Here is a 25,944-nt window from a genome sequence, read left to right as displayed (position 1 = left end):
TACGAACCATAGATAGCCAAACAATCAAAGTACTGTGATGAGTATTATTGTTTAAGTAAGCATAAATGATTGTGGCAACCAAGACCAGATAATTATTGCATAGTATTTTTAAGAAAACTTTGATTTGAGGCCAAAATCCACTGAAATTTTCCTGCACACATGGGATAGTGTTAACGCATTCCTTTTGTATACATAGCTTTGTATAGGCATATGATCACCTACCAGATATGTACTGATTCGGTCAGGGATCTTCTTGATCTTCCTTGATGATCAAGCATTGTAATCTATATAATTGGATATGTAGCCGCCCCATGAGAGGCGTGCATAACACAAACATACGAGTTTACTTGGTATTAGAGCGACCTCTCGTACACCCGACGCCCTCCACCCCCTATCCGGCCGCCACCCAGCCTAGCCCCATCTCGACCGCTCCAGGCACCGTGGCTGCCACCAGCTCCTCCCTCACCTCCCCCTCCCTGCCCGCCACCATCAACGCCACCTCCGGCGCCCTTGTCACCGCTGCCATGCCTGCCTCCATCTCCTCTGCAATCCAGGTCGCCAGCGTGCGCACACATGCTCCCGTGACGCTCAACCTGCAGGCGTCCAACTTCACCAAGTGGCGGATGTTCGTCCGCGTCCTCCTTGGCAAGTACGATTTGCTTCCTCACGTCAACATCGTCACTGCCGCGGCGGACCGCACGCCGGATTGGACTCGCGAGGACTACGTCGTCTGGTCATGGCTCTACGGGTCAATCTCCGACGAGATCCTCGACATCATCATGGCCGAGGACCAGACGGCGCAGGAGGCGTGGACGCTCATCACCAACCTCTTCCTCGACAATCAGATGACCCATGCCGTCTACCTCAAGGCGGAGTTCCGTGGTCTTGTGCAAGGCGACCTCTCCGTCACCGCCTACTGCCATCACCTCAAGGCTCTCTCGGATGCCCTCGGCGACGTCGGCACCCCCGTCTCCGACCAGACCCTTGTCCTCAACTGCCTCCATGGACTCAACCCCCGCTTCTCCGACATCACCACCATTGTCACCATGCAGAGCCCCCTGCCATCGTTCACCCAGACGCGCTCCCTTCTCACTCTGCGCGAGACCCAGCTTACGAACTCCTCGGCAGTGGGCAACCAGACCGCCCTCTACAGCGGTGGCCCGTCCCACGGCGCTGGCGGCTCCCTTGGCGCTGGCGGCCACCATGGCGCTGGTAGCTCCAACTCCTCTGGTCAGTACCATGGTGATGCTAACCGGAACAACTCCAGCGGCAACCGCAATGATGGCAATTGGCACAAGAAGAAGAACGGAAAAAATAACAACAACAACAATGGCGGCTCTTCTAGCGGTTACCGACCCGGCGTCGCTCCCTCCTCTGTTGGCCCGTGGGTTTGCTTCAACCCTCTCACGGGTCAGCAGCTGCAGGAGTCCCCAATGGCTAGGCAGAACACCGGGGCCGGCCTCCTACGCCCACGACCCCCGGCGCTCCCGCCGGCGCAAGCTTTCACCTCGCTGGCTCCTCTCCATGGACAAGCGTTCGGCACCAACCCATCGCCGATTCCCGGCTATGGCGGCGCTCCATCTCGGGACTGCACCGCGCTGATGGCCGCCATCAACAACGCCGCCACCCCTCGACCATTGGCGAGTGGGTCATGGATTCCGGCTCCACGGCGCATATGGCCTCCAACCCCGGTATGCTCCACCACCTAGCTCCTTCTAATTCTTCTTCTATTGTTACCGTGGGCAACGGCTCCACCTTGCCCATATCACACATTGGTCACACGTCCATACCCACTTCCGCATGCACACTCTTGCTTAGCAATGTCCTACTTGTTCCTCACTGTCACATCCCTAGCTTATGGTGCTGCCTAGTGTTTGCATCTTGTTTGCATCATGTTTAACTTTCATGGAAATTTGAAATGGGGATGTTCAAACCCTAGCATCAAAAGGAATTCAAATAGGTTCAACCAAAATATTTTTCAGTGATTTCAAAATGCCCTTTAAAAATGTTCATCATTTCTGGATCAAGGTGGAAGCATCTACCAAAAATGGTTCACATTTTTGCAGGACATATTTAGACTCTCAATTAATTCAAACATATTTGAATTGGAGCTATTTACATGCTATATATATTTTAGATGCTCCAAAAATGTTGGAAATTGTTAAGGGTCACTGGGATAATTCAGAAAGCACCCATAATTGTTTCCAGGATTTTATGAAATGGTTTAGTATTATTACTAAATCAAAACAAATAGCAAATAAATAGAAAACATAAACAATTTAAATTAGAAAACAGAGAGAGAGAGTTACCTAGGCCGGCCTACCTGTTCTGGCACTGTAGCGGCCCAGCCCACCGAGGGCAGTGTTGGGGAAAGTAGTAATTTCAAAATTTTCCTACGCACACGCAAGATCATGGTGATGCATAGCAACGAGAGGGGAGAGTGTTGTCCACGTACCCTCGTAGACCGTAAGCGGAAGCGTTAGCACAACGCGGTTGATGTAGTCGTACGTCTTCATGATCCGACCGATCAAGTACTGACCGTACGGCACCTCCGAGTTCAGCACACGTTCAGCCCGATGACGTCCCTTGAACTCCGATCCAGCCGAGTGTTGAGGGAGAGTTTCGTCAGCATGACGGCATGGTGACGATGTTGATGTTCTACCGACGCATGGCTTCACCTAAGCACCACTACAGTATTATCGAGGTGGACTATGGTGGAGGGGGGCACCGCACATGGCTAAGAGACGATCAACTTGTGTGTCTAGAGATGCCCCCTGCCCCTGTATATAAAGGAGCAAGGGGGAGGCGGCCGGCCTACGAGAAGGGCGCGCCAAGGGGGGAGTCCTACTCCTACCGGGAGTAGGACTCCTCCTTTCCTTGTTAGAGTAGGAGAGAAGGAAAGAGGGGGAGAGGAACAAGGAAAAGTGGGCTACACCCCTTGTCCAATTCGGACCAGAGGGGGGGGGGCGCCTCCTTCCTTTTGGCCTCTCTCCTCTATTCCCGTATGGCGCAATAAGGCCCATATACTCCCCGACGAATTCCCGTAACTCTCCGGTACTCCGAAAAATACCCGAATCACTCAGAACCTTTCCGATGTCCGAATATAGTCGTCCAATATATCGATCTTTACATCTCGACCATTTCGAGACTCCTCGTCATGTCCCCGATCTCATCCGGGACTCCGAACTCCTTCGGTACATCAAAACACATAAACTCATAATATAACCGTCATCGAACTTTAAGCGTGCGGACCCTACGGGTTCGAGAACTGTGTAGACATGACTGAGACACGTCTCCAGTCAATAACCAATAGCGGAACCTGGATGCTCATATTGGCTCCTACATATTCTACGAAGATCTTTATCGGTCAAACCGCATAACAACATACGTTGTTCCCTTTGTCATCGGTATGTTACTTGCCCGAGATTCGATCGTCGGTATCTCAATACCTAGTTCAATCTCATTACCGGCAAGTCTCTTTACTCGTTCCGTAATACATCATCCCGCAACTAACTCATTAGTTGCAATGCTTGCAAGGCTTATAGTGATGTGCATTACCGAGTGGGCCCAGAGATACCTCTCCGACAATCGGAGTGACAAATCCTAATCTCGAAATACGCCAACCCAACAAGTACCTTCGGAGACACCTGTAGAGCACCTTTATAATCACCCAGTTACGTTGTGACGTTTGGTGGCACACAAAGTGTTCCTCCGATAAACGGGAGTTGCATAATCTCATAGTCATAGGAACATGTATAAGTCATGAAGAAAGCAATAGCAACAAACTAAACGATCAAGTGCTAAGCTAATGGAATGGGTCAAGTCAATCACATCATTCTCCTAATGATGTGATCCCGTTAATCAAATGACAACTCTTTGTCTATGGCTAGGAAACATAACCATCTTTGATCAACGAGCTAGTCAAGTAGAGGTATACTAGTGACACTCTGTTTGTCTATGTATTCACACATGTATTATGTTTCCGGTTAATACAATTCTAGCATGAATAATAAACATTTATCATGATATAAGGAAATAAATAATAACTTTATTATTGCCTCTAGGGCATATTTCCTTCAGTCTCCCACTTGCACTAGAGTCAATAATCTAGATCACATCGCCATGTGATTTAACATCAATAGTTCACATATTTATGTGGTTAACATCCATAGTTCACATCGACATGTGACCAAAACCCAAAGGGTTTACTAGAGTCAGTAATCTAGTTCACATCGCTATGTGTTTAACACCCAAAGAGTACTAAGGTGTGATCATGTTTTGCTTGTGAGATAATTTTAGACAACGGGTCTGTCACATTCAGATCCGTAAGTATTTTGCAAAGTTCTATGTCTACAAAGCTCTGCACGGAGCTACTCTAGCTAATAGCTCCCACTTTCAATATGTATCTAGATCGAGACTTAGAGTCATCCAGATCGGTGTCAAAGCTTGCATCGACGTAACTCTTTACGACGAACTCTTTTATCACCTCCATAATCGAGAAATATTTCCTTAGTCCTCTAAGGATAATTTTGACTGCTGTCCAGTGATCTACTCCTAGATCACTATTGTACTCCCTTGCCAAAAAAACAGTGTAGGGTATACAATAGATCTGGCACACAGCATGGCATACTTTATAGAACCTATGGCAGAGGCATAGGGAATGACTTTCATTCTCTTTCTATCTTCTGCCGTGGTCGGGCTTTGAGTCTTACTCAATTTCACACCTTGTAACATAGGCAAGAACTCTTTCTTTGACTGTTCCATTTTGAACTACTTCAAAATCTTGTCAAGGTATGTACTCATTGAAAAAACTTATCAAGCGTCTTGATCTATCTCTATAGATCTTGATGCTCAATATGTAAGCAGCTTCACCGTGGTCTTTCTTTGAAAAACTCCTTTCAAACACTCCTTTATGCTTTGCAGAATAATTCTACATTCTTTCCGATCAATAATATGTCATTCACATATACTTATCAGAAATGCTGTAGTGCTCCCACTCACTTTCTTGTAAATACAGGCTTCACCGCAAGTCTGTATAAAACTATATGCTTTGATCAACTTATCAAAGTGTATATTCCAACTCCGAGATGCTTGCACCAGTCCATAGAGGGATCGCTGGAGCTTGCATATTTTGTTAGCACCTTTAGGATTGACAAAACCTTCTAGTTGCATCATATACAACTCTCTCTTTAATAAATCCTTTAAGGAATGCAGTTTTGTTTATCCATTTGCCAGATTTCATAAAATGCGGCAATTTGCTAACATGATTCAGACAGACTTAAGCATCGCTACGAGTGAGAAAATCTCATCATAGTCAACACCTTGAACTTTGTCAAAAACCTTTTTCGACAAGTCTAGCGTTGTAGATAGTAACACTACTATCAGCGTCCGTCTTCCTCTTGAAGATCCATTTATTTTCTATGGCTTGCCGATCAACGGGCAAGTTAACCAAAGTCCACACTTTGTTCTCATACATGGATCCCATCTCAGATTTCATGGCCTCAAGCCATTTCGCGGAATCTGGGCTCATCATCGCTTCCTCATAGTTCATAGGTTCGTCATGGTCAATTAACATGATCTCTAGAACAGGATTACCGTACCACTCTGGTGTGGATCACACTCTGGTTGAACTTACGAGGTTCGGTAGTAACTTGATCTGAAGTTACATGATCATCATCATTAGCTTCCTCACTAATTGGTGTAGGAGTCACAGGAATAGATTTCTGTGATGAACTACTTTCCAATAAGGGAGCAGGTACAGTTACCTCATCAAGTTCTACTTTCCTCCCACTCACTTCTTTCGAGAGAAACTCCTTCTCTAGAAAGGATCCATTCTCAGCAATGAATATCTTGCCTTGGGATCTGTGATAGAAGGTGTACCCAACATTTTCTTTTGGGTATCCTATGAAGACGCACTTCTCCGATTTGAGTTTGAGCTTATCAGGTTGAAATTTTTTCACATAAGCATTGCAACCTCAAACTTTAAGAAACGACAGCTTAGGTTTCTTGCCAAACCATAGTTCATACGGTGTCGTCTCAAAGGATTCAGATGGTGCCCTATTTAACGTGAATGTAGTTGTCTCTAATGCATAACCCCAAAACGATAGCGGTAAATCAGTAAGAGACGTCATAGATCGCACCATATCTAATAAAGCACGGTTACGATGTTCGGACACACCATTACACTGTGGTGTTCCAGGTGGCGTGAGTAGTGAAACTATTTCACATTGTTTTAACTGAAGGCCAAACTCGTAACTCAAATATTTTACTTCTGCGATCATATCGTAGAAACTTTTATTTTTGTTACGATGATTCTCCACTTCACTATGAAATTCTTTGAACTTTTCAAATGTTTCAGACTTGTGTTTCATCAAGTAGATATACTCATATCTGCTCAAATCATCTGTGAAGATCAGAAAATAATGATACCTGCCGCGAGCTTCAATATTCATCGGACCACATACATCAGTATGCATGATTTCCAACAAATCTGTTGCTTGCTGCATTGTTCCGGAGAACGGAGTCTTAGTCATCTTGCCCATGAGGCATGGTTCGCAAGCATCAACTGATTCATAATCAAGTGATTCCAAAAGTCCATCAACATGGAGTTTCTTCATGCGCTTTACACCAATATGACCTAAATGGCAGTGCCACAAATAAGTTGCACTATCATTATTAACTTTGCATCTTTTTGTTTCAATATTACGAATATGTGTATTACTACGATCGAGATCCAACGAACCATTTTCATTGGGTGTGTAACCATATATGTAAATAGAACAACAATTTATTCTCTTACTTAAATGAATAACCGTATTGCAATAAACATGATCAAATCATATTCATGCTCAATGCAAACACCAAATAACACTTATTTAGGTTGAACACTAATCCTGAAAGTATAGAGAGTGTGCGATGATGATCATATCAAACTTGGAACCACTTCCAACACACATCGTCACTTTCACCCTTAACTAGTCTCTGTTCATTCTGCAACTCCCGTTTCAAGTTACTACTCTTAGCAACTGAACCAGTATCAAATACCGGGGGGTTGCTACGAACACTAGTAAAATACACATCAATAATCTATATATATCAAATATACCTTTGTTCACTTTGCCATCCTTCTTATCCGCCAAATACTTGGGGCAGTTCTGCTTCTAGTGACCAGTCCCTTTGTAGTAGAAGCACTCAGTCTCAGGCTTAGGTCCAGACTTGGGCTTCTTCGCTTGAGCGGCAACTTGCTTGCCGTTCTTCTTGAAGTTCCCCTTCTTCCCTTTGCCCCTTTTCTTGAAACTAGTGGTCTTTGTCAACCATCAACACTTGATGCTTTTCTTGATTTCTACCTTCATCGATTTCAACATCACGAAGAGCTTGGGAATTACTTTTGTCATCCCTTGCATATTATAGTTCATCACTAAGTTCTAGTAACTCAGTGATAGTGACTAGAGAACTTTGTCAATTACTCTCATATATGGAAGATTAACTCCCACTTGATTCAAGCAATTGTAGTACTCAGACAATCTGAGCACATGCTCACTGGTTGAGCTATTCTCCTCCATCTTGTAGGCAAAGTACTGTCAGAGGTCTCATACCTCTCGACACGGGCATGAGTATGAAATACCAATTTCAACTCTTGGAACATCTTATATGCTCCATGGCGTTCAAAAACATCTTTGAAGCCCCGATTCTAAGCCGTTAAGCATGGTGCACTAAACTATCAAGTAGTCATCATATTGAGCTAGCCAAACGTTCATAACGTCTGCATCTGCTCCTGCAATAGGTCTGTCACCTAGCGGTGCATCAAGGACATAATTCTTCTGTGCAGCAATGAGGATAATCCTCAGATCATGGATCTAATCCGCATCATTGCTACTAAATTTTTTCAACTTAGTTTTCTCTAGGAACATATCAAAAATAAAACACAGGAGCTAAACGCGAGCTATTGATCTACAACATAGATATGCTAATACTATCAAGACTAAGTTCATGATAAATAAAAGTTCAATTAATCAAATTACTTAAGAACTCCCACTTAGATAGACATCCCTCTAATCATCTAAGTGATCATGTGATCCAAATCAACTAAACCATAACCGATCATCACGTGAAATGGAGTAGCTTTCAATGGTGAACATCATTATGTTGATCATATCTACTATATGATTCACGCTCGACCTTTCGGTCTCAGTGTTCTGAGGCCATATCTGCATATGCTAGGCCCGTCAAGTTTAACCTGAGTATTCCGCGTGTGCAACTGTTTTGCACCCGTTGTAGATGGACGTAGAGCTTATCACACCCGATCATCACGTGGTGTCTGGGCACGACGAACTTTGGCAACGGTGCATACTCAGGGAGAACACTTTTATCTTGAAATTTAGTGAGAGATCATCTTATAATGCTACCGTCAATCAGAGCAAGATAAGATGCATAAAAGATAAACATCACATGCAATCAATATAAGTGATATGATATGGCCATCATCATCTTGTTCTTGTGATCTCCATCTCCGAAGCACCGTCATGATCACCATCGTCACTGGCGCGACACCTTGATCACCATCGTAGCATCGTTGTCGTCTCGCCAATCTTATGCTTCCACGACTATCGCTACCACTTAGTGATAAAGTAAAGCATTACAGCGCAATTGCATTGCATACAATAAAGCGACAACCATATGGCTCCTGCCAGTTGCCGATAACTCGGTTACAGAACATGATCATCTCATACAATAAAATTTAGCATCATGTCTTGACCATATCACATCACAACATGCCCTGCAAAAGTGAAGGAAATATGCCCTAGAGGCAATAATAAAGTTATTATTTATTTCCTTATAATCATGATAAATGTTTATTATTCATGCTGGAATTGTATTAACCGGAAACATAATACATGTGTGAATACATAGACAAACAAAGTGTCACTAGTATGCCTCTACTTGACTAGCTCATTAATCAAAGATGGTTATGTTTCCTAACCATGAACAATGAGTTGTTATTTGATTAACGAGGTCAAATCATTAGTTGAATGATCTGATTGACATGACCCATTCCATTAGCTTAGCACCCGATCGTTTAGTATGTTGCTATTGCTTTCTTCATGACTTATACATGTTCCTATGACTATGAGATTATGCAACTCCCGTTTGCCGGAGGAACACTTTGGGTGCTACCAAACATCACAACGTAACTTGGTGATTATAAAGGAGCATTACAGGTGTCTCCAAAGGTAGATGTTGGGTTGGCGTATTTCGAGATTAGGATTTGTCACTCCGATTGTCGGAGAGGTATCTCTGGGCCCTCTCGGTAATACACATCACATAAGCCTTGTAAGAATTACAACTAATATGTTAGTTGTGAGATGATGTATTACGGAACGAGTAAAGAGACTTGCCGGTAACGAGATTGAACTAGATATTGGATACCGACGATCGAATCTCGGGTAAGTAACACACCGATGACAAAGGGAACAACGTATTTTGTTATGCGGTCTGACCGATAAAGATCTTCGTAGAATATGTAGGAGACAATATGGGCATCCAGGTCCCGCTATTGGTTATTGACCGGAACCGTGTCTCGGTCATGTCTACATTGTTCTCGAACCCGTAGGGTCCGCACGCTTAAGGTTACGATGACAGTTATATTATGAGTTTATGCATTTTGATGTACCGAAGGTTGTTCGGAGTCCCTGATGTGATCACGGACATGATGAGGAGTCTCGAAATGGTCGAGACGTAAAGATTGATATATTAGAAGCCTATGTTTGGATATCGGAAGTGTTCCGGGTGAAATCGGGATTTTACCGGGTTACCGGGAGGTTACCGGAACCCCCCGGGAATCATATGGGCCTTAGTGGGCCTTTGTGGAAAGGTGAAAGGGCTGCCCATAAGGGCTGCGCACCTCCCCCCTCCCCTAGTCCTATTAGGACTAGGAGAGGTGGCCGGCCACCCCTCTCCCTCTTTCCCCCTTGGGAATCCTAGTTGGAATAGGATTGGGGGGGGGGGAGTCCTACTCCCGGTAGGAGTAGGACTCCTCCTGCGCCCTCCTCCTGGCCGGCGCACCTCTCCCCCTTGGCTCCTTTATATACGGAGGCAGGGGGCACCTCTAGAGACACAAGTTGATCCACGTGATCTATTCCTTAGCCGTGTGCGGTGCCCCCTGCCACCATATTCCTCGATAATACTGTAGCGGAGTTTAGGCGAAGCCCTGCTGCTGTAGTTCATCAAGATCGTCATCACGCCGTCGTGCTGACGGAACTCTTCCCCGACACTTTGCTGGATCGGAGTCCGGGGATCGTCATCGAGCTGAACGTGTGCTCGAACTCGGAGGTGCCGTAGTTTCGGTGCTTGATCGGTTGGATCGTGAAGACGTACGACTACTTCCTCTACGTCGTGTCAGTGCTTCCGCAGTCGGTCTGCGTTGGGTACGTAGACAACACTCTCCCCTCTCGTTGCTATGCATCACATGATCTTGCGTGTGCGTAGGAAATTTTTTGAAATTATTACGAAACCCAAAAGTGGCATCCGAGCCAGGTTATTTATGTTGATGTTATATGCACGAGTAGAACACAAGTGAGTTGTGGGCGATATAAGTCATACTGCCTACCAGCATGTCATACTTTGGTTCGACGGCATTGTTGGACGAGATGACCCGGACCAACCTTACGCGTACGCTTACGCGAGACCGGTTCCCCCGACGTGCTTTGCACACAGGTGGCTTGCGGGCGACTGTCTCTCCAACTTTAGTTGAACCAAGTATGGCTACGCCCGGTCCTTGCGAAGGTTAAAACGGAGTCTATTTGACAAACTATCGTTGTGGTTTTGATGCGTAGGTGAGATTGGTTCTTACTTAAGCCCGTAGCAGCCACGTAAAACTTGCAACAACAAAGTAGAGGACGTCTAACTTGTTTTTGCAGGGCATGTTGTGATGTGATATGGTCAAGGCATGATGCTGAATTTTATTGTATGAGATGATCATGTTTTGTAACCGAGTTATCGGCAACTGGCAGGAGCCATATGGTTGTTGCTTTATTGTATGCAATGCAATCGCGATGTAATGCTTTACTTTATTACTAAACGGTAGTGATAGTCGTGGAAGCATAAGATTGGCGAGACGACAACGATGCTATGATGGAGATCAAGGTGTCGCGCCGGTGACGATGGTGATCATGCCGGTGCTTCGGAGATGGAGATCACAAGCACAAGATGATGATGGCCATATCATATCACTTAAATTGATTGCATGTGATGTTTATCTTTTTATGCACAAGCAGAATACTCAGGTTAAACTTGACGAGCCTAGCATATGCAGATATGGCCTCGGAACACGGAGACCGAAAGGTCGAGCGTGAATCATATAGTAGATATGATCAACATAAACGATGTTCACCATTGAAAACTACTCCATCTCACGTGATGATCGGTTATGGTTTAGTTGATTTGGATCACGTAATCACTTAGAAGATTAGAGGGATGTCTATCTAAGTGGGAGTTCTTTAGTAATATGATTAATTGAACTTAAATTTATCATGAACTTAGTCCCTGATAGTATCTTGCTTGTTTATGTTGATTGTAGATAGATGGCTCGTGTTGTTGTTCCGTTGAATTTTAATGCGTTCCTTGAGAAAGCAAAGTTGAAAGATGATGGTAGCAATTACATGGACTGGGTCCGTAACTTGAGGATTATCCTCATTGCTGCTCAGAAGAATTACGTCCTGGAAGCACCGCTGGGTGCCAGGCCTGCTGCTGGAGCAACACCAGATGTTATGAACGTCTGGCAGAGCAAAGCTGATGACTACTCGATAGTTCAGTGTGCCATGCTTTACGGCTTAGAATCGGGACTTCAACGACGTTTTGAACGTCATGGAGCATATGAGATGTTCCAGGAGTTGAAGTTAATATTTCAAGCAAATGCCTGAATTGAGAGATATGAAGTCTCCAATAAAGTTCTATAGCTGCAAGATGGAGGAGAAACGTTCTGTCAGTGAGCATATACTCAAAATGTCTGGGTATAATAATCACTTGATTCAATTGGGAGTTAATCTTCCGGATGATTGCGTCATTGACAGAATTCTCCAATCACTGCCACCAAGCTACAAGAGCTTCGTGATGAACTATAATATGCAAGGGATGAACAAGACTATTCCCGAGCTCTTCGCAATGCTGAAAGCTGCGGAGGTAGAAATCAAGAAGGAGCATCAAGTGTTGATGGTTAACAAGACCACTAGTTTCAAGAAAAAGGGCAAAGGGAAGAAGAAGAAGGGGAACTTCAAGAAGAACAGCAAGCAAGTTGCTGCTCAGGAGAAGAAACCCAAGTCTGGACCTAAGCCTGAAACTGAGTGCTTCTACTGCAAGCAGACTGGTCACTGGAAGCGGAACTGCCCCAAGTATTTGGCGGATAAGAAGGATGGCAAGGTGAACAAAGGTATATGTGATATACATGTTATTGATGTGTACCTTACTAGAGCTCGCAATAGCACCTGGGTATTTGATACTGGTTCTATTGCTAATATTTGCAACTCGAAACAGGGACTACGGAATAAGCGGGCACTGGCAAAGTACGAGGTGACGATGCGCGTGGGAAACGGTTCCAAAGTCGATGTGATCGCGGTCGGCACGCTACCTCTACATCTACCTTCGGGATTAATATTAGACCTAAATAATTGTTATTTGGTGCCAGCCTTGAGCATGAACATTATATCTGGATCTTGTTTAATGCGAGACGGTTATTCATTTAAATCAGAGAATAATGGTTGTTCTATTTATATGAGTAATATCTTTTATGGTCATGCACCTTTGAAGAGTGGTCTATTTTTATTGAATCTCGATAGTAGTAATACACATATTCATAATGTTGAAGCCAAAAGATGCAGAGTTGATAATGAAAGTGCAACTTATTTGTGGCACTGTCGTTTAGGTCATATCGGTGTAAAGCGCATGAAGAAACTCCATACTGATGGACTTTAACCACTTGATTATGAATCACTTGGTACTTGCAAACCGTGCCTCATGGGCAAGATGACTAAAACACCGTTCTCCGGTACTATGGAGAGAGCAACAGATTTGTTGGAAATCATACATACTGATGTATGTGGTCCGATGAATATTGAGGCTCGTGGTGGATATCGTTATTTTCTCACCTTCACAGATGATTTAAGCAGATATGGATATATCTACTTAATGAAACATAAGTCTGAAACATTTGAAAAGTTCAAAGAATTTCAGAGTGAAGTTGAAAATCATCGTAACAAGAAAATAAAGTTTCTATGATCTGATCGTGGAGGAGAATATTTGAGTTACGAGTTTGGTGTACATTTGAAAAATTGTGGAATAGTTTCGCAACTCACGCCACCCGGAACACCACAGCGTAATGGTGTGTCCGAACGTCGTAATCGTACTTTACTAGATATGGTGCGATCTATGATGTCTCTTACTGATTTACCGCTATCGTTTTGGGGTTATGCTCTAGAGACGGCTGCATTCATGTTAAATAGGGCACCATCAAAATCCGTTGAGACGACGCCTTATGAACTGTGGTTTGGCAAGAAACCAAAGTTGTCGTTTCTTAAAGTTTGGGGCTGTGATGCTTATGTGAAAAAGCTTCAACCTGATAAGCTCGAACCCAAATCGGAGAAATGTGTCTTCATAGGATACCCAAAGGAAACTGTTGGGTACACCTTCTATCACAGATCCGAAGGCAAGACATTCGTTGCTAAGAATGGATCCTTTCTAGAGAAGGAGTTTCTCTCGAAAGAAGTGAGTGGGAGGAAAGTAGAACTTGACGAGGTAACTGTACCTGCTCCCTTACTGGAAAGTAGTTCATCACAGAAAACTGTTTCAGTGACACCTACACCAGTTAGTGAGGAAGCCAATGATAATGATCATGAAACTTCAGATCAAGATACTACTGAACCTCATAGATCAACCAGAGTAAGATCCGCACCAGAGTGGTACGGTAATCCTGTTCTGGAAGTCATGCTACTAGATCATGATGAACCTGCGAACTATGAAGAAGCGATGGTGAGCCCAGATTCCGCAAAGTGGCTTGAAGCCATGAAATCTGAGATGGGATCCATGTATGAGAACAAAGTATGGACTTTGGTTGACTTGCCCGATGATCGGCAAGCAATTGACAATAAATGGATCTTTAAGAAGAAGACTGACGCTGATGGTAATGTTACTGTCTACAAAGCTCGACTTGTTGCAAAAGGTTTTCGGCAAGTTCAAGGGATTGACTACGATGAGACCTTCTCACCCGTAGCGATGCTTAAGTCCATCCGAATCATGTTAGTGATTGCCGCATTTTATGATTATGAAATTTGGCAGATGGATGTCAAAACTGCATTCCTGAATGGATTTCTGGAAGAAGAGTTGTATATGATGCAACCGGAAGGTTTTGTCGATCCAAAGGGAGCTAACAAAGTGTGCAAGCTCCAGCGATCCATTTATGGACTGGTGCAAGCCTCTCGAAGTTGGAATAAACATTTTGATAGTGTGATCAAAGCATTTGGTTTTATACAGACTTTTGGAGAAGCCTGTATTTATAAGAAAGTGAGTGGGAGCTCTGTAGCATTTCTGATATTATATGTGGATGACATATTGTTGATTGGAAATGATATAGAATTTTTGGATAGCATAAAGGGATACTTGAATAAAAGTTTTTCAATGAAAGACCTCGGTGAAGCTGCTTACATATTAGGCATTAAGATCTATAGTGATAAATCAAGACGCTTAATTGGACTTTCACAAAGCACATACCTTGAATTTTTTTTGAAGAAGTTCAAAATGGATCAAGCAAAGAAAGGGTTCTTGCCTGTGTTACAAGGTGTGAAGTTGGGTAAGACTCAATGCCCGACCACTGCAGAAGATAGAGAGAATATGAAAGATGTTCCCTATGCATCAGCCATAGGATCTATCATGTATGCAATGGTGTGTACCAGACCTGATGTGTGCCTTGCTATAAGTTTAGCAGGGAGGTACCAAAGTAATCCAGGAGTGGATCACTGGACAGCGGTCAAGAACATCCTGAAATACCTGAAAAGGACTAAGGATATGTTTCTTGTATATGGAGGTGACAAAGAGCTCACCGTAAAAGGTTACCTTGATGCAAGCTTTGACACTGATCCGGACGATTCTAAATCGCAAACCGGATACGTGTTTACATTAAACGGTGGAGCTGTCAGTTGGTGCAGTTCTAAACAAAGCGTCGTAGCAGGATCTACATGTGAAGCGGAGTACATAGCTGCTTCGGAAGCAGCGAACGAAGGAGTCTGGATGAAGGAGTTCATATCCGATCTAGGTGTCATACCTAATGCATCGGGTCCAATGAAAATCTTTTGTGACAATACTGGTGCAATTGCCTTGGCAAAGGAATCCAGATTTCACAAAAGGACTAAACACATCAAGAGACGCTTCAACTCCATCCGGGATCTAGTCCAGGTGGGAGACATAGAGATTTGCAAGATACATACGGATCTGAATGTTGCAGACCCGTTGACTAAGCCTCTTCCACGAGCAAAACATGATCAGCACCAAGGCTCCATGGGTGTTAGAATCATTACAGTGTAATCTAGATTATTGACTCTAGTGCAAGTGGGAGACTGAAGAAAATATGCCCTAGAGGCAATAATAAAGTTATTATTTGTTTCCTTATAATCATGATAAATGTTTATTATTCATGCTGGAATTGTATTAACCGGAAACATAATACATGTGTGAATACATAGACAAACAAAGTGTCACTAGTATGCCTCTACTTGACTAGATCGTTAATCAAAGATGGTTATGTTTCCTGACCATGAACAATGAGTTGTTATTTGATTAACGAGGTCAAATCATTAGTTGAATGATCTGATTGACATGACCCATTCCATTATCTTAGCACCCGATCGTTTAGTATGTTGCTATTGCTTTCTTCATGACTGATACATGTTCCTATGACTATGAGATTATGCAACTCCCGTTTGCCGGAGGAACACTTTGGGTGCTACCAAACGTCACAACGTAACTGGGTGATTATAAAGGAGCATTACAGGTGTCTCCAAAGGTAGATGTTGGGTTGGCGTATTTCGAGATTAGGATTTGTCACTCCGATTGTCGGAGAGGTATCTCTGGGCCCTCTCGGTAATACACATCACATAAGCCTTGCAAGCATTACAACTAATATGTTAGTTGTGAGATGATGTATTACAGAACGAGTAAAGAGACTTGCCGGTAACGAGATTGAACTAGATATTGGATACCGACGATCGTATCTCGGGTAAGTAACATACCGATGACAAAGGGAACAACGTATGTTGTTATGCGGTCTGACCGATAAAGATCTTCGTAGAATATGTAGGAGCCAATATGGGCATCCAGGTCCCGCTATTGGTTATTGACCGGAGACGTGTCTCGGTCATGTCTACATTGTTCTCGAACCCGTAGGGTCCGCACGCTTAAGGTTACGATGACAGTTATATTATGAGTTTATGCATTTTGATGTACCGAAGGTTGTTTGGAGTCCCTGATGTGATCACGGACATGACGAGGAGTCTCGAAATGGTCGAGACGTAAAGATTGATATATTGGAAGCCTATGTTTGGATATCGGAAGTGTTCCGGGTGAAATCGGGATTTTATCGGGTTACCGGGAGGTTACCGGAACCCCCCGGGAATCATATGGGCCTTAGTGGGCCTTAGTGGAAAGGTGAAAGGGCTGCCCATAAGGGCTGCACACCTCCCCCCTCCCCTAGTCCTATTAGGACTAGGAGAGGTGGCCGGCCACCCCTCTCCCTCTTTCCCCCTTGGGAATCCGAGTTGGAATAGGATTGGGGGGGGGAGTCCTACTCCCGGTAGGAGTAGGACTCCTCCTGCGCCCTCCTCCTGGCCGGCGCACCTCTCCCCCTTGGCTCCTTTATATACGGAGGCAGGGGGCACCTCTAGAGACACAAGTTGATCCACGTGATCTATTCCTTAGCCGTGTGCGGTGCCCCCTGCCACCATATTCCTCGATAATACTGTAGCGGAGTTTAGGCGAAGCCCTGCTGCTGTAGTTCATCAAGATCGTCACCACGCCGTCGTGCAGACGGAACTCTTCCCCGACACTTTGCTTGATCGGAGTCCGTGGATCGTCATCGAGCTGAACGTGTGCTCGAACTCGGAGGTGCCGTAGTTTCGGTGCTTGATCGGTTGGATCGTGAATTTGTACGACTACTTCCTCTACGTCGTGTCAGCGCTTCCGCAGTCGGTCTGCGTTGGGTACGTAGACAACACTCTCCCCTCTCGTTGCTATGCATCACATGATCTTGCGCGTGCGTAGGAATTTTTTTGAAATTACTATGAAACCCAACAAAAAGCATGTTAGACATCCTCTACTTTGTTGTTGCAAGTTTTACGTGGCTGCTACGGGCTTTAGCAAGAACCGTTCTTACCTACGCATCAAAACCACAACGATAGTTTTTCAAGTTGGTGTTGTTTTAACCTTCTCAAGGACCGGGCGTAGCCACACTTGGTTCAACTAAAATTGGAGAAACTGACACCCGCCAGCCACCTGTGTGCAAAGCACGTCGGTAGAACCAGTCTCGCGCAAGCGTACGCGTAATGTCGGTCCGGGCTGCTTCATCCAACAATACCGCCGAACCAAAGTATGACATGCTGGTAAGCAGTATGACTTATATCGCCCGCAACTCACTTGTGTTCTACTCGTGCACAACATCAACGCATAAAACCTGGCTCTGATACCACTGTTGGGGAACTTAGTAATTTCAAAATTTTCCTACGCACACGCAAGATCATGGTGATGCATAGCAACGAGAGGGGAGAGTGTTGTCCACGTACCCTCGTAGACCGTAAGCGGAAGCGTTAGCACAACACGGTTGATGTAGTCGTACGTCTTCATGATCTGACCGATCAAGTACTGACCGTACGGCACCTCCGAGTTCAGCACACGTTCAGCCCGATGACGTCCCTCGAACTCCGATCCAGCCGAGTGTTGAGGGAGAGTTTCGTCAGCACGACGGCATGGTGACGATGTTGATGTTCTACCGACACAGGGCTTTGCCTAAGCACCGCTACAATATTATCGAGGTGGACTATGGTGGAGCGGGGCACCGCACACGGCTAAGAGACGATCAACTTGTGTGTCTAGAGGTGTCCCCTGCCCCTGTATATAAAGGAGCAAGGGGGAGGCAGCCAGCCTAGGAGAAGGGCGCGCCAAGGGGGGGAGTCCTACTCCTACCGGGAGTAGGACTCCTCCTTTCCTTGTTGGAGTAGGAGAGAAGGAAAGAGGGGGAGAAGAACAAGGAAAAGTGGGTTGCACCCCTTGTCCAATTCGGACCAGAGGGGGGGCGCGCGCCTCCTTCCTTTTGGCCTCTCTCCTCTATTCCCGTATGGCCCAATAAGGCCCATATACTCCCCGACGAATTCTCGTAACTCTCCGGTACTCCGAAAAATACCCGAATCACTCAGAACCTTTCCGATGTCCGAATATAGTCGTCCAATATATCGATCTTTACGTCTCGACCATTTCGAGACTCCTCGTCATGTCCCCGATCTCATCCGGGACTCCGAACTCCTTCGGTACATCAAAACACATAAACTCATAATATAACCGTCATCAAAACACATAAACTCATGACCGAGACACGTCTCCGGTCAATAACCAATAGCGGAACCTGGATGCTCATATTGGTTCCTACATATTCTACGAAGATCTTTATCGGTCAAACCGCATAACAACATACGTTGTTCCCTTTGTCATCGGTATGTTACTTGCCCGAGATTTGATCATCGGTATCTCAATACCTAGTTCAATCTCATTACCGGCAAGTATCTTTACTCGTTCCGTAATACATCATCCCGCAACTAACTCATTAGTTGCAATGCTTGCAAGGCTTATAGTGATGTGCATTACCGAGTGGGCCCAGAGATACCTCTCCGACAATCAGAGTGACAAATCCTAATCTCGAAATACGCCAACCAACAAGTACCTTCGGAGACACCTGTAGAGCACCTTTATAATCACCCAGTTATGTTGTGACGTTTGGTGGCACACAAAGTGTTCCTCCGGTAAACGGGAGTTGCATAATCTCATAGTCATAGGAACATGTATAAGTCATGAAGAAAGCAATAGCAACAAACTAAACGATCAAGTGCTAAGCTAATGGAATGGGTCAAGTCAATCACATCATTCTCCTAATGATGTGATCCCGTTAATCAAATGACAACTCTTTGTCTATGGTTAGGAAACATAACCATCTTTGATCAACGAGCTAGTCAAATAGAGGCATACTAGTGACACTCTGTTTGTCTATGTATTCACACATGCATCATGTTTCCGGTTAATACAATTCTAGCATGAATAATAAACATTTATCATGATATAAGGAAATAAATAATAACTTTATCATTGCCTCTAGGGCATATTTCCTTCAGGCAGAGCCGTCTTCTTCCTCCTGCCAGTAGGCAGAGGGGAAGCGTGGCGCGCGCGGGTGCGTTCCCGGCCACCTCCTGCTTGCCTCCCTCGACCTGATCCGCGCCCGGAGACGCCCGACGCCTCCCCTGTCTCCTCTCCCTCACTCTCTGCTCTCTCCTTTGCTCTCTAGTCCCTTCCACGAGCGCGACCTAATGCACCCGTCGCCGCCGACGAGCTCCCCCACGGCCACAGCCATCTCCGAGCCTCTCCGACGCACCCCTGAGCTCTGCCGTGACGCCCCGGTCCTCCCCGCCGAGCCACATGACGCCGGACGCCCTGGAGCGCCGTCGTTGACGCCATCTTCGCCCTCTGCACCGACGGCTGTCGTCGGCCGATTCGTCGTCACCAGGCCATCCCTGAGCACGCTGAGATCACCGACGACCCCACCGTGAGCTCCTCTACGGCCGCGCAAGCTTGCTTCCGAGCACGTCAACGCACTCAGGGAGTCTCCAGGAGCTCGAATCACCCGCCCGTTAGGCCTGCCCTGCACCGTAGCCGCAAACCCCACACTCACCCAAACTCCGGCACCGCCGCGAGTTCACTTCCGGCGAGCTCCGTCCACCCCACAGCCTCCCACCTGCTCCGTTAGATGCGCGTGAGCGCCAGTCACCCTGAGCACCCATCCGCGCGTCGAATGGACGCCGGAGCCGCGATTCCGGCGTGCCTCCGCCGTCGGCTGTGGTCGTCGCCGACCATGCTCCGGCGAGTGTGGACATGTCCATCATTAGACGCTAACCCCGCCACCTAAGCAACCCTAATAGCCATTGACAGCAGGCCCTACTGTAGGGTCAAACCCAGTCAGCATTGGGTTTGACCGTGTTTAGCCCCTGTGTCACTGACGCGCGGGCCCGCCCTGTTAATCTCTAATTAGTTTTAGGTTAGTGCTAACTGACTTAGATTAATTAGTACAGTCACTGACTAGTGGGCCCAGGCCCTAATTAACCGAGGTTAGTGCTAACCTAACACTAACTAACTCTATTAGTTAGTTGTTTCATTGACATGTGGGTCCCAGCCGTCAGGTTTGACCTGGGCTGGCGCCTTTGACCTGCTGACGTCACCCCGACGTCATGCTGGTGCAATAACTCATTTTCTGGACTTATTCTTTCACAGGAAATTCCAGATAATGTTTTAAACTTCTAAAAATCATATAAAATCAACCGTAGCTCAGAATGAAATAAATTATATATGAAAAATGATCAGAAAAATCCAATCTATCCATCTGTACTAGTTTCATGCATGTTTAAACAAGTTAACTTGTTGTTTAGTGCAAAACATGATAAAGCACTATTTAAGACCACAAATGAGTTTGAACTTTGAATCTTTGGTTCAAAATAGCTCAAACCCATCTGTTTGTAGTTGCATTAGCCCAACACACTCATTTTACCATGTCATGATCATGCATCATATTGTGCATTGCATTGATTGTGTTTCTTTCTCTGTTGCCGGTATTTGTCCCCTCTCAGTAGACGTTGCTTCGACGATGTGATCATTGACACCGATGAAGAGTTATACTATCTTAAGAAGTGCCAGGCAAGCAAAACCCCCTTGTTCATTCCGATACAATCCCACTCTCTCGCTCCTGCTCTCTTTTACTGCATTAGGACAACAACGATTCATCTGTTACTTGCTGCGGCAGTTGAACCCCTTATCCTCTGCATCCTGTCATTGCCATGGTAAATAGATGAAACCCACTAGCATGAGTAGGAGTTTTTTGAGCCCTGATGTGCCTACTCATTCATGCTTGTTTGTTGTGCCTGTTATTGCTTAGGGCTGTGTCAGGTCTGATTCATCGGGGATGAATCGGAGGTGTGTGAACATGTCCTACTGTTGAGAGCTAAGTGTGTGAACATGATTTGGTAAAGGTATCGATGAGAGGCCATGTAGGAGTACATGGTGGGTTGTTTCATTGAAGCCGTCCTTAGGAACTGAGTTCTGTGTTTGTGATCCATGAAACAGCTACTACCACACATTGGGCCCTGAAATATGACCCCGCTCAACTTACTGACCCCTCTCGTCCTCTGTCTAGGAGTTGCAACTAGTTTCTGGTGTTTATAGGTTATGTGTTCGCGGTCGTGCGTAGCGCTGACCCTAGGGGTGGGCTATGATGCGGTAGATACACCGTGGCCGGGTATGCCGGGCGCCCGTTTGGCGTCTCGGGACCCTGTACACATCGTTTGGGGCCATTGAGGACACCCCGGCCGGATTTCCTTGCGGATGGAACCTGAATAGGTGATAAACCTGGACTAGAGACTTGTGTGGTTAGTCAGGTCGTGGTCTACACCCACGTCGGCTTTCGCTTGAAGTCTGCCGAGCACATGTCATGTGCAGACGCTAAGTGGTGGAAACATGTGTGACGAAGTACACCCCTGCAGGGTATAAAACTATTCGAATAGCCGCGTCCGCGGTAAAGGACTTCTAGGTTGCCTATAACAGTTCATAGACAAGTGAAAGTGGATACTCTAAAATGCGCAAGATAAGCGTGAGTGCTATGGATGGCGTTCTCGTAGGGAGACGGGAGCGGATCCATAGTGGTATATTGAATGGTGAATGTGTGGACTCGTGTGCGCCACCTCAAAAGAGTTGCTTGCAGTCGTAGTTCAGGATAGCCACTGAGTCAAAGCTGGCCTGCTACAGTCAAACTCCACTACCCCCTTTGTTGATACCGATGCATATGTAGCTAGTTCTGATGTAAGTCTTGCTGAGTACTTTTGTACTCACGTTTGCTTAATTTATGTATTGCAGAGAGACTTCAGTCTCGCTAGTAGTTTCGTGTGGACTTCGACGTTTAGCTTGATACCTCAGCTACGATCTTGTGCCCTCGGCAGGATCTGGTAGATAGTCAGGCTTCTTAGCCTTTTTCATTTGTAGATGTCTGTACTCAGACATGTTAAGCTTCCGCATGTGCTTTGATTTGTATGCTATGATTGTTGGGTCATGAGACCCATGTTTGTAATATCTCGCTCCTCGGAGCCTAATGAATAAATACTTGAGTCGTAGAGTTATGTTGTGATGCCATGTTGTATTTAAACATATCGAGCATATTGTGTGTATGATTGAAATGCTTGGTATGTGTGGGATCCGACAATCTAGTTGTTTATCCTTGGCAGCCTCTCTTATGGGGAAATGTAGTCTAGTGCTTCCATGAGCCATAGTAGTCCGCTATAGCCCGGTTCACCAGAGTCCTGCTAGCCCAACACTACTGCTCAGGACACTTGACTGGCCGGCATGTGTTTCACTTTGTTCCTGTGTCTGTCCCTTTGGGGAAATGTCATGCGGTGACATCCGGAGTCCTGCCTAGCCTGCTACAGCCCGGGTTCCCGGAGTCCTGTTAGCCCAGTGCTACAGCCCGAATTCACACGCTGCTGACCGACATGCTCTATGTGATTCATGTATGCCTATCCCCATAGGTTGGTGCCGCTTTGGGTTCACGACTCATCATGTCGGCCCGGGTTCTCTGTCATATGGATGCTAGCGACACTATCATATACATGAGCCAAAAGGTGCAAACGGTCCTGGGCCATGGTAAGGCGACACCCATGGGAATACCGTGCGTGAGGCCGCAAAGTGATATGAGGTGTTACCGGCTAGATCGATGTGACTTGGAATCGGGGTCCTGACACTCATATTGTCAAAAATTTACTCTCTGCTCGTCGTTTCACTATTGACAATCTTTGTTCCATTGAATTTGACCCGTTCAGATTTTCTGTGAAGGATCTTCGCACCAGGGCCGTGATCCTTCGCTGCAATAGCCAAGGAGATCTCTACATCTTCCCATCATCTGTCGTCCATCACCACGCCCATGGACTCCTCGCCACTACCTCCACCGAGCTTTGGCATCGCCGCTTAGGACATCCAGGACGTGACGCCATGTCCCAATTTCATAAACAGTCTTCTATTTCTTTTAATAAGGCAGCTTCATGTGTTTGTCATGCTTGTCAACTCGGCAAGCACGTGCACTTGCCCTTCTCTAGGTCATCTTCAATAAGCGTCGAACCGTTCAAATTGATACATTGTGATCTCTAGACCTCTCAAGTTTTGAGTAATTCGGGCTTTAAGTATTATCTCATTATTGTTGACGATTTTTCACATTTTATGTGGACTTTCCCTCTACGTCAAAAGTCTGAAACCGCTGCCATTCTCCTCAACTTTGTCGCGTATGTTCGGACACAATTTTCTCGTCCCCTCGTTGCCATGCAGGCTGACAATGGCACTGAATTTATCAACTCAACAGTTACCACCTTTTTCTCCTCTAATGGCATTCGTCTTCGCCTCTCGTGCCCCTACATTTCTACCCAAAACGGCAAGGCCGAACGCGCCATTCATACAATCAATGACGTGGTCTGGAGCCTTATGTTTCAGTCATCCATGCCGCCATCCTATTGGGCGGAGGCCCTTGCAACCGCTACCCATCTCGTCAACATACGCCCTTCCCAAGCCATAGACTTTGCCATACCCTATATTCGCTTTATGACTCTCCACCTGATTATGCGACTTTTCGTGTCTTTGGTTGTCTATGCTATCCCAATCAATCCGCCACCGCTAAGAACAAACTCTCTCCTCGATCTGTCGCGTGTGTGTTTCTTGGTTATCCTAGTCAACACAAAGGCTATCGCTGTCTCGATCTTGCCACCCGGCGAGTTATTATTTCTTGCCATGTCACTTTCGACGAACATGTTTTTCCTTTCTGTCATATCCATGATCGCGCACCCACTCAACTAGCTGATCTAGATTTCCTACTCCACCTAGCGGCTACACACCATGCACCAACCCAGACCCAACCCGTTATGCATGCATATCCGTCACCCGCCATGCATGTTGCTCCACCCGGCCCTACGTCGGCCTGTGCCAACTCTCCTCCACCCACCGCACATGCAACCCCGTCTCCAGCTACCCTGCATGCAGCCCCGTCTCCAGCCATGCACAATGGCTCTCTGCCTCCCATGGTGTCACCAGCTCCCATCAGCCCGCCTTTGCACTCGTCCAGCCCTCCACCTGGCCCGACGGCCTCCTCCTCCGTGTCTCCTGACTTGTCGCCGCCCATCATCATTCACCGGCCGCCATCGCCGAGTAACACGCACACGATGCTCACACATGCCAAACATGGGCTCTTCCAACCCACCGATCGTCCAAACCTCACGGCATCACACTCCACTCCCTCTCCCATTCCCAAAACATACCGGGGTGCTCTCCATGACCCTCATTGGCATCGTGCCATGCTCGAGGAATTTGATGCTCTTGTTGCTAACGGAACTTGGTCACTTGTTCCTCGACCTTCTCGTGCTCATGTTGTTTCAGGAAAATGGATCTTCAAGCATAAGTTTCATTCTGACGGAAGCCTTGCTCGTTACAAGGCTCGGTGGGTGGTCCGTGGCTACTCTCAGCAGCCGGGCATCGATTTTGATGAGACATTCAGCCCCGTGGTCAAGCCGGCCACGATACGCATCATCCTCAGCCTTGCCGTTTCACGGGCATGGCTGGTTCACCAGCTCGATGTCAAGAACGCCTTTCTTCATGGCAATCTTGACGAGGAGGTTTACTGTCAGCAACCTCTCGGCTTCATCGATGCTTGCTGCCTGGACTATGTGTGTCGTCTCCACAAATCGCTCTACGGTCTCAGGCAAGCTCCGCGTTCTTGGTACCAGCGTTTTGCTCATTTTGCACATTGGTTGGGATTTGTCGCATCCAAGTCAGATGTCTCTCTGTTCATCTACACAAGAGTGGTCATGACCTCGCCTACATTCTTGTATATGTAGATGACATTGTGATCACTGCCTCCACGGATCAGCTACTTCGTCGTCTTACTCAGCAGCTCCACTCCGAGTTTGCCATGACGGATCTTGGTGCCTTATCATTCTTCCTAGGCATTCCTGTCACTCGAACAACGTCTGGTATGGTGCTCTCACAGCGACAGTATGCATTGGATCTCCTCCAGCGTGCCGGCATGGTAGATTGTAATCCGTCGGCTACTCCCATTGACGCCAAGTGCAAGCTCTCGGCGCAAGATGGTCCTCTTCTCACTGATCCCACTGAGTACCACAACTATGCTAGAGCTCTATAGTACTTGACACTCACGTGACCCGACATCGCGCACGCTATTCAGCAGGCTTGTCTTTATATGCATGCACCTCGCGAGCCACATCTGCACCTGGTCAAGCGTATACTCCAGTATATCAAGGGCACCCTTGACCTCAGCTTACACATCTCCCGCTCTTCGTCGACCTCTCTCACAGCTTACTCTGACGCTGACTGGGCAGGATGCCCCGACACCAGATGTTCGACCTCTGGATATTTTGTCTATCTAGGTGATACTTTGGTCTCTTGGTCGTCCAAACGCCAGACCACCGTATCTCATTCTAGTGCTGAGGCAGAGTACCGTGTTGTTGCTCATGTCGTAGCTGAGTGTTCTTGGATCCGGCAGCTTCTCGGTGAGCTTCATCATCCCCTATCGACTGCCACCATTGTCTTCTGTGATAATGTTAGCACCGTCTATGT

At 46.2% G+C, this 25,944-nt stretch overlaps 1 pseudogene; it reads left to right on the top strand.

Annotated features, from left to right (window-relative positions):
* Positions 1 to 311: 311 nt before the first annotated feature.
* LOC147963937 (uncharacterized) lies at positions 312 to 25,510 on the top strand (annotated as a pseudogene).
* Positions 25,511 to 25,944: the final 434 nt, after the last annotated feature.

Source organism: Triticum urartu, chromosome 6A (genome assembly GCF_056163025.1).
Source record: "Triticum urartu cultivar PI428250 chromosome 6A, HENAU_Tu73, whole genome shotgun sequence".
Lineage (NCBI taxonomy): Eukaryota > Viridiplantae > Streptophyta > Magnoliopsida > Poales > Poaceae > Triticum > Triticum urartu.
The sequence above is the reverse complement of the archived record's forward strand: the minus strand, read 5'-3'. Positions and strand labels throughout refer to the sequence as shown.